Here is a 6,000-nt window from a genome sequence, read left to right on the forward strand (position 1 = left end):
TTTGCTTTGGAATAGAGACTGTCACAAGAGTCACCCACAACAGCAGTACACACATGTGGTTCTCACACCAAACACTGGAGCAAATGCCGGAGAAAAATAGTGAATGCCATGTGGGCCACTGTTGCTGCAATTTCATGGAAATGTTCAAAAGCTACTACCTGGAAGAAATTCACACACACACACACACACACACACACACACACACACACACACAATCCTAAGAACTCCTGAATCTTAAAGAAGGACTAGTTTCCCATCCAAGTACTAACAAGCCCCAGCCCTGCTTAGCTTCCAAGATCGTGTGTTCAGGTAGTCTGGCCCAGCACCAGCTCCTGATGACTTGTTATGTCCATAGAGTATCTCTCAGCCATCATCAGAGAAACTTCTTGCAGAAGACGGCAGTTAACACAGAGACCCACAGCTGATCAACGTGCAGAGAACAAGGGACTTCAGAGTGCTCATCCCTGAAAGGGAGACTTATATCACATCTCTCCCCAGCCCAGGCTCTGGGATCATATGGGAAGAGCCTGCAGGAAAACTGTAAGAGCCAGAGGTGGTGGATGAATACAAAAAGACCAGGCTCCAGGGGATGGACCCCAAGAATATTTGAAGAATTCAAACTAGACACTCAGTGGCCTTAAAAAAAAGAGAGAGAGGAAGCAAAGTTTGGGTGGTGAGGAGGTGGAGATAAATCTAAGAGGAGATGAGGGAGGGACTAAATATGACTAAAATACACTGTATGAAATTCTCAAAGAATTCATAAACTATGTTTAAAGACCATCCTACAGGCCTAGCACACAGACATGGATAACGCTTCCATTTCTCTTCCTGCTACTGCGGGTGAGAGCTCTGCTGTATTTGCCACCACCACCTCCTCCCTCACCGCAGGAGGACGAGGAGCAGGACTGAGAACACTGAGGCCCTGGATTTTTTTTTTTAATAAATACTAGGCAGAGGTCTGGCTTGCAGTGCTGCGATGTTGTTACTATCTTCAGAATCTTGATTCGTGGGTCATACAATGCCCATACGTCCAAGCCAAGTGAGAATGTCCAAAAACTTTTGGAGACAGCTGCACATAGCACTTACACTATTTTAGGAGAGAGACTATAGAACTGAGAAGTAGCCTTACATGAGCATATGATCTAATTCCAAGCTATACTGTGAATGTTACTATTGCTTTCATGTTACAAAGAAGAAAAATGAAGACTTGGAGCAATTGCTGCCCATTTAATTCATATACCCAACAAATGAAAAAGGCACAATTTAAATCCAGACCTACCTATCCCTAGACCTTAATCTTTCTCATTTATCAGGACTGGATGTACTTCTCCTGGTAAGATATTTCCTGTTATGCTTCCAATTGATTTCCTCCACTAATAGCTCTGTGACTGATTCTAGCAGAATGAAGCAGGGTCCTGGCATTGATCAGTTGATTTTTCCATAATAAACGTTAGAATAAACTTCTTTCCCTATTATACAGAAGTTAAAATGGTATTTTCTAGACGGTCCCAAATTTTAAGCACTTATATAGTAACTTGGATGATATCTTTGTTTAGCCCTATTTCATGACACAAGGTTATCAGAAGCTTGCCTAGTCATTGTGGCCCTCCGTTCCAGTTCCTTGGATATCCTGATATTATCCAGAGCACCAAAACCCTCTATAATTCATATGAAGCCTCTTCATGGACAATAGGGTCTGTTGACTCCACTGTTAAAATCTATGATTAAGATTTCCCTGTGCTACTAGGCACACAGTTTGCAAACCTTTTCATTTTAAAAGAACTGCAGTTCCTCAACCATATGTGGGAATGCCTTTATCTCAGCTCTTATCAGGTCCTAGCGAAATCATCTGCTTAAGGGTTTATTTTTTTCACTGGATCCTCCTCAGAGAGATCATAGGGGCTATTTTCTTCCAGAGCAGAACACATTGCTGAGCTCATAGTGGGCAATCAATGGACACCTACTGAATAAACTCAGTGGTACACTCAGAAAAGTTCTTATTATTTAGTGAGCTGGCAAAAAGGCAGAGCCCCCGACACTCAACTTCTGCTAAGGAAAAGAGAAAAAAGGAGGACAGCCAGCCTCGTCAGAGACTGCTCAATGGCTCAGCCCCTAACAATACTGACAGTCCCTTCCCATCCCACAGGATCAGGCTCCACATTTCCATCATCACTAACAGCTAACATTCACTGAGTAAGTAGACAACAGACACTATATTGATGAGCTTTGTAATCCTCTTTCAAATGCCATAGCAGCCCAGTGAGAGGCTCTTATTTTCCCCACTTCACAAATATTGATGTTCTGACTAAGAGTTTGGTAGCTACTACAAAGCTTGCTGCTAGTCTATGTCAGAGCTGGGATCAGACGTAAACCTCCCAGCATCAACTCTCTTCACTATGCCTTCCCTGAACAAAAGCTTGCCCTTTACACATTGGACAGAAAGCTTCCAACAACATAACCACCCGCTATAAAGGATTCCCAGTACTTCAGGATGAAGGGGTCGATTGTCACTATTCAGCATGACTCTTGGTGGCATGATCTGAAAGAACCAAGAATCAAATGCCACAGGATTGTGGGTGATTTCCCTTTTTTTTTTTTTGAGCATCAGCATAAGTTGCTGGCTTGGTCTCATGGTGCTTTTGCAGTGTACTACTGATGTGATGTCCATGCTGTGATTTTCCACCTATATCTCAGAAGAAGACAAGTCCATGCCCCTTAATTCCTTTACCAGTAATAACAGTAATCAGTAATTATGGGCTAATGTCACCATTAATACTGTGGAAGCCTTTCCTTTTCACACAGTAGCTATGATGATAATGTTGGTATCCACAGGCTAGAACTGCTCACTCATGGGCTTCCATAACAGTTCCAACTCTAAAGAGATGCAGATTTATACTAGATAATAAAAATGTCACATATTTTAATATAAACCAGCATTTCAAAGGAACATGAAAGGGGAAAAACGGAAGAAACGAACACCCCCCCACACACACACACACACAGCTCAAGGAAATTTGTCAGGAAAGTGATAGTCTATATTTCACTGAGTAGAGGAAGGGAAGCCATCAAAAGTTTGTGAACATGACACTGATTTTGTCACATACAGAGGACAGTGAAGCCCGGCTTTCACTCCAGATACCATTCATCCAATCATTTGCTCGGTATCTACCACTCTCAGCCTGTATGCTAAAGTTCCGTGAACCCGGCAGCTACGTGGTGAACGTTTGCTGATAAGTGAATAAATAGATGGATAGGTAACAACAGAAACACCCTGAGGATCCCATTTCAGAGAGAGCGGCTTCTGGATAAGAATGTTACTATCAAATCCCTGTTTCTGGGCATGTCTGATGATTTCTTTGGAAGGGACAAATATGAAGCAATTGAAAAGACAGCGTTTTAAAAAGCTGAAGGAAGTAAAAGGCACCTGATGAAAATGCATGGGGTATGGGAAAAAGATGAGATCTGAGGGAGTATCTGACCACAGTCAGGTCTGAAAGCCACCCTGTGAAGGCTCACTCTGAGAGAAACACGTAGCAGAGGAGTGATATGGTCTGACTTGGGGTCAGAGGGCCACTGTGTCTGGGCCCAAATTCTCTGCAGAAAGGCAAGGAGCAGAAGCAGAGGCACTAACAAGGAAGGTGCCAGGAAGGAGATGAGTCACATGGACCAGTCAGAGAGAGGTCCAGGCAGTCTAAAAAGCTCAGCTTCTACATGCAAAGAGATGGGCAAGAGTTACAGATGGATTGGGTGTGGACATGTGATCTAGGCAAAATCCAGAATAAAATCACCATTTCCTGAGATGGAACTCACAGTATCAGAACTTCAGCAGAGATGGAGGACATACCTATTCTCAACATTTTTGAGTGCTTAGTATGTGTTGGGCTCTTCAAAAGCACACTTAATGTATTTTCTCAATTCGTTCTAAAACCAACCATTTGTATCTACTAGTGAGAAAACAAGAGATTCCATAAGTCAGAATTGGCCCATGGTCATACAGCTGCCAACCTGTATAAACAGGCTCACCTGCTTCTATAGACTGCCAAAGTCCATTCTCTAATTACTATTGTGTTCCCATCTGTGAAGTGTAAAACACAGAATAAAGTTCCACTGAACTGAGAATAAAGAACCAAGTGGTGACCTGTACCTGGTACTCAATGTTTTCTGCTGGGTGAATAAATGGATAAACAAATAAACAGATGGTTGACGAGTGAATGGATAACAGACCAGTGTTGTGTTAGAGAAAAACATTAAGAACTCCTTTCCAGGAGCTGAAAAGATGGCTCAGCAGTTAAGAGCACCCACTGCTCTTGCAGAGGACCCAGGTTCGAGTCCCAGCACCCACATGGTGGCTAATAACCGTCATAACTCCAGTCCCAGGGGAATCTGATGTGTTTCTTCTGACTTAAGTACATGCAGGCAATACACTCATACACATAAAATAAAAACAATAAATATTTTTTTAAAAAATAATTCTTTTCCAGAGACTTGGTTATAATGGGACATCCAACTCTGTAAAAAGAGACATGGTAGAAAACTGGATAAATCAAATATGTACATATTTTCTTGGACCAGTCATGGAGTAAAGATAGGTATTAGTAGTTTATCTCAAAGTGATAGATAAGAAAAGTGTTGCCCGGCATGGTGGCACTCCCCTTTAATCCCAGCACTTGGGAGGGAGAGACAGGAAGATCACTGTGAGTTCAAGGCCAGCCTGGTCTACATAGTGAGTTCCAGGACAGCTAGGGCTATGGGGAGACCCTGTCTCAAAAAAGACCAAGAAAAAGGACAAGTGTTAGAAGGACTGGCTTGCAAAAGGCCTTGGGTTCCATCCCTATCACCTCAAAATTAATAATAATGATAATAATAATAACAATAATAATAAAAGACAAATGTGAGGAGCTGAAGATGAGGCATAGCATTTTTACATAATGCAGCCACTGAATATGGGTTTTAAGAACATAAACAGCAATAATAACAAAAGGGAAGTTGGTCTCTTTCAGTCCAGTACAGAAGACCATAGAGCGTTTTAAATAAAAAGCAGCCTTTTAAGGCAATCAATGAAACCAGCCTAAGTGGCTTTGCAGAGATACCAAGATGGCACCTGTGGTGCTAAACTAATCTACATCCACAAATCACTTCTCTGCTCTCCTGTCACTGTTTCAACCTTTAATCGCCCCCCCCACCCTTTTTCGGCATGCAGTCTGTGGGACAGCAATCCAGGCACGTTCATAACCCAGAAACCAAAAGGGAAGTAGGTTTGAAGCTGCTCCAGAAAGACAAGTTCCCAACGAATAAAACGGCAGTGACTGAACAATGACCAGAGTCCCTTCAAGATGTGCACACTGCTCTTTCAGTAGCGTTTGCTAACATATTCTGTTAAAGAATATGTCAGGGTCTTATTACGTCAGAACTTACTACGAAATATGTCAGAACTTATTACGAAAACCGAACCAAACCATAGAAACTCCCTGGCTTCATAAGGAGGGGAGTGCACGACCTTATGTTTAACAGACTGTAACTCATTTATTTCTGAATATCCATGCAGCAAAACCAAGGCAAGCGTATGATGCATGTTCTCCCTCTCCCTCTACAGCGCGCGCGCGCACACACACACACACACACACACACACACACACACACACGCCCCTCGCTCTTCCACAAAGGGTAGAATGAATCCATGCAGCAGAAATGTTTCACATGGGCCAAACACACTTGCGGGCCTGTGGCATTTTTCAGGAACAGAAACAGAAAACTAGTTTTACTTCGGGACGGTGGGGTCAGCGGGCACCCAGGCCGCTGTTTCCTGCAGAGGCCAACAGCTGTGAAGTCCAACCTGTTCGGCTAGTGGGCAGCCGGGCCGGGGCGGGGAGTCGGTGAAGCGGGGAAAGTTCCGGGTCTGCTGCCCGCCGTCCCTTCCCCGAGCCCGGCCGCGGCGGCTCCCGGCGGCCCCGGGGCTGCGGGGCGGGGGCGCGTACTCACCGGGGCGGGTCGGCACCGGCG

General features: G+C 43.9%; 1 protein-coding gene across 8 annotated transcripts in view; it reads right to left on the reverse strand.

Annotated features, from left to right (window-relative positions):
• Tmem117 (transmembrane protein 117) overlaps positions 1–6,000 on the reverse strand; it is a 530,788-nt gene that overhangs the window by 523,856 nt on the left and 932 nt on the right. For 4 of the 8 annotated variants that reach the window (XM_017796497.1, XM_029560339.1, XM_029560336.1 and 1 more), the window contains exon 1: positions 5,980–6,000. The exons of 2 other annotated variants lie outside the window; for them this stretch is intronic. The gene's annotated coding sequence lies outside the window, so the exon portion shown is untranslated. 2 more of the 8 variants (XM_008826535.3, XM_008826542.3) reach the window with 2 other exon arrangements.

The sequence above is a fragment of the Nannospalax galili genome, unplaced genomic scaffold, assembly GCF_000622305.1.
Source record: "Nannospalax galili isolate Female #2095 unplaced genomic scaffold, S.galili_v1.0 scaffold232, whole genome shotgun sequence".
In the NCBI taxonomy this organism is placed as follows: Eukaryota; Metazoa; Chordata; class Mammalia; order Rodentia; family Spalacidae; genus Nannospalax; species Nannospalax galili.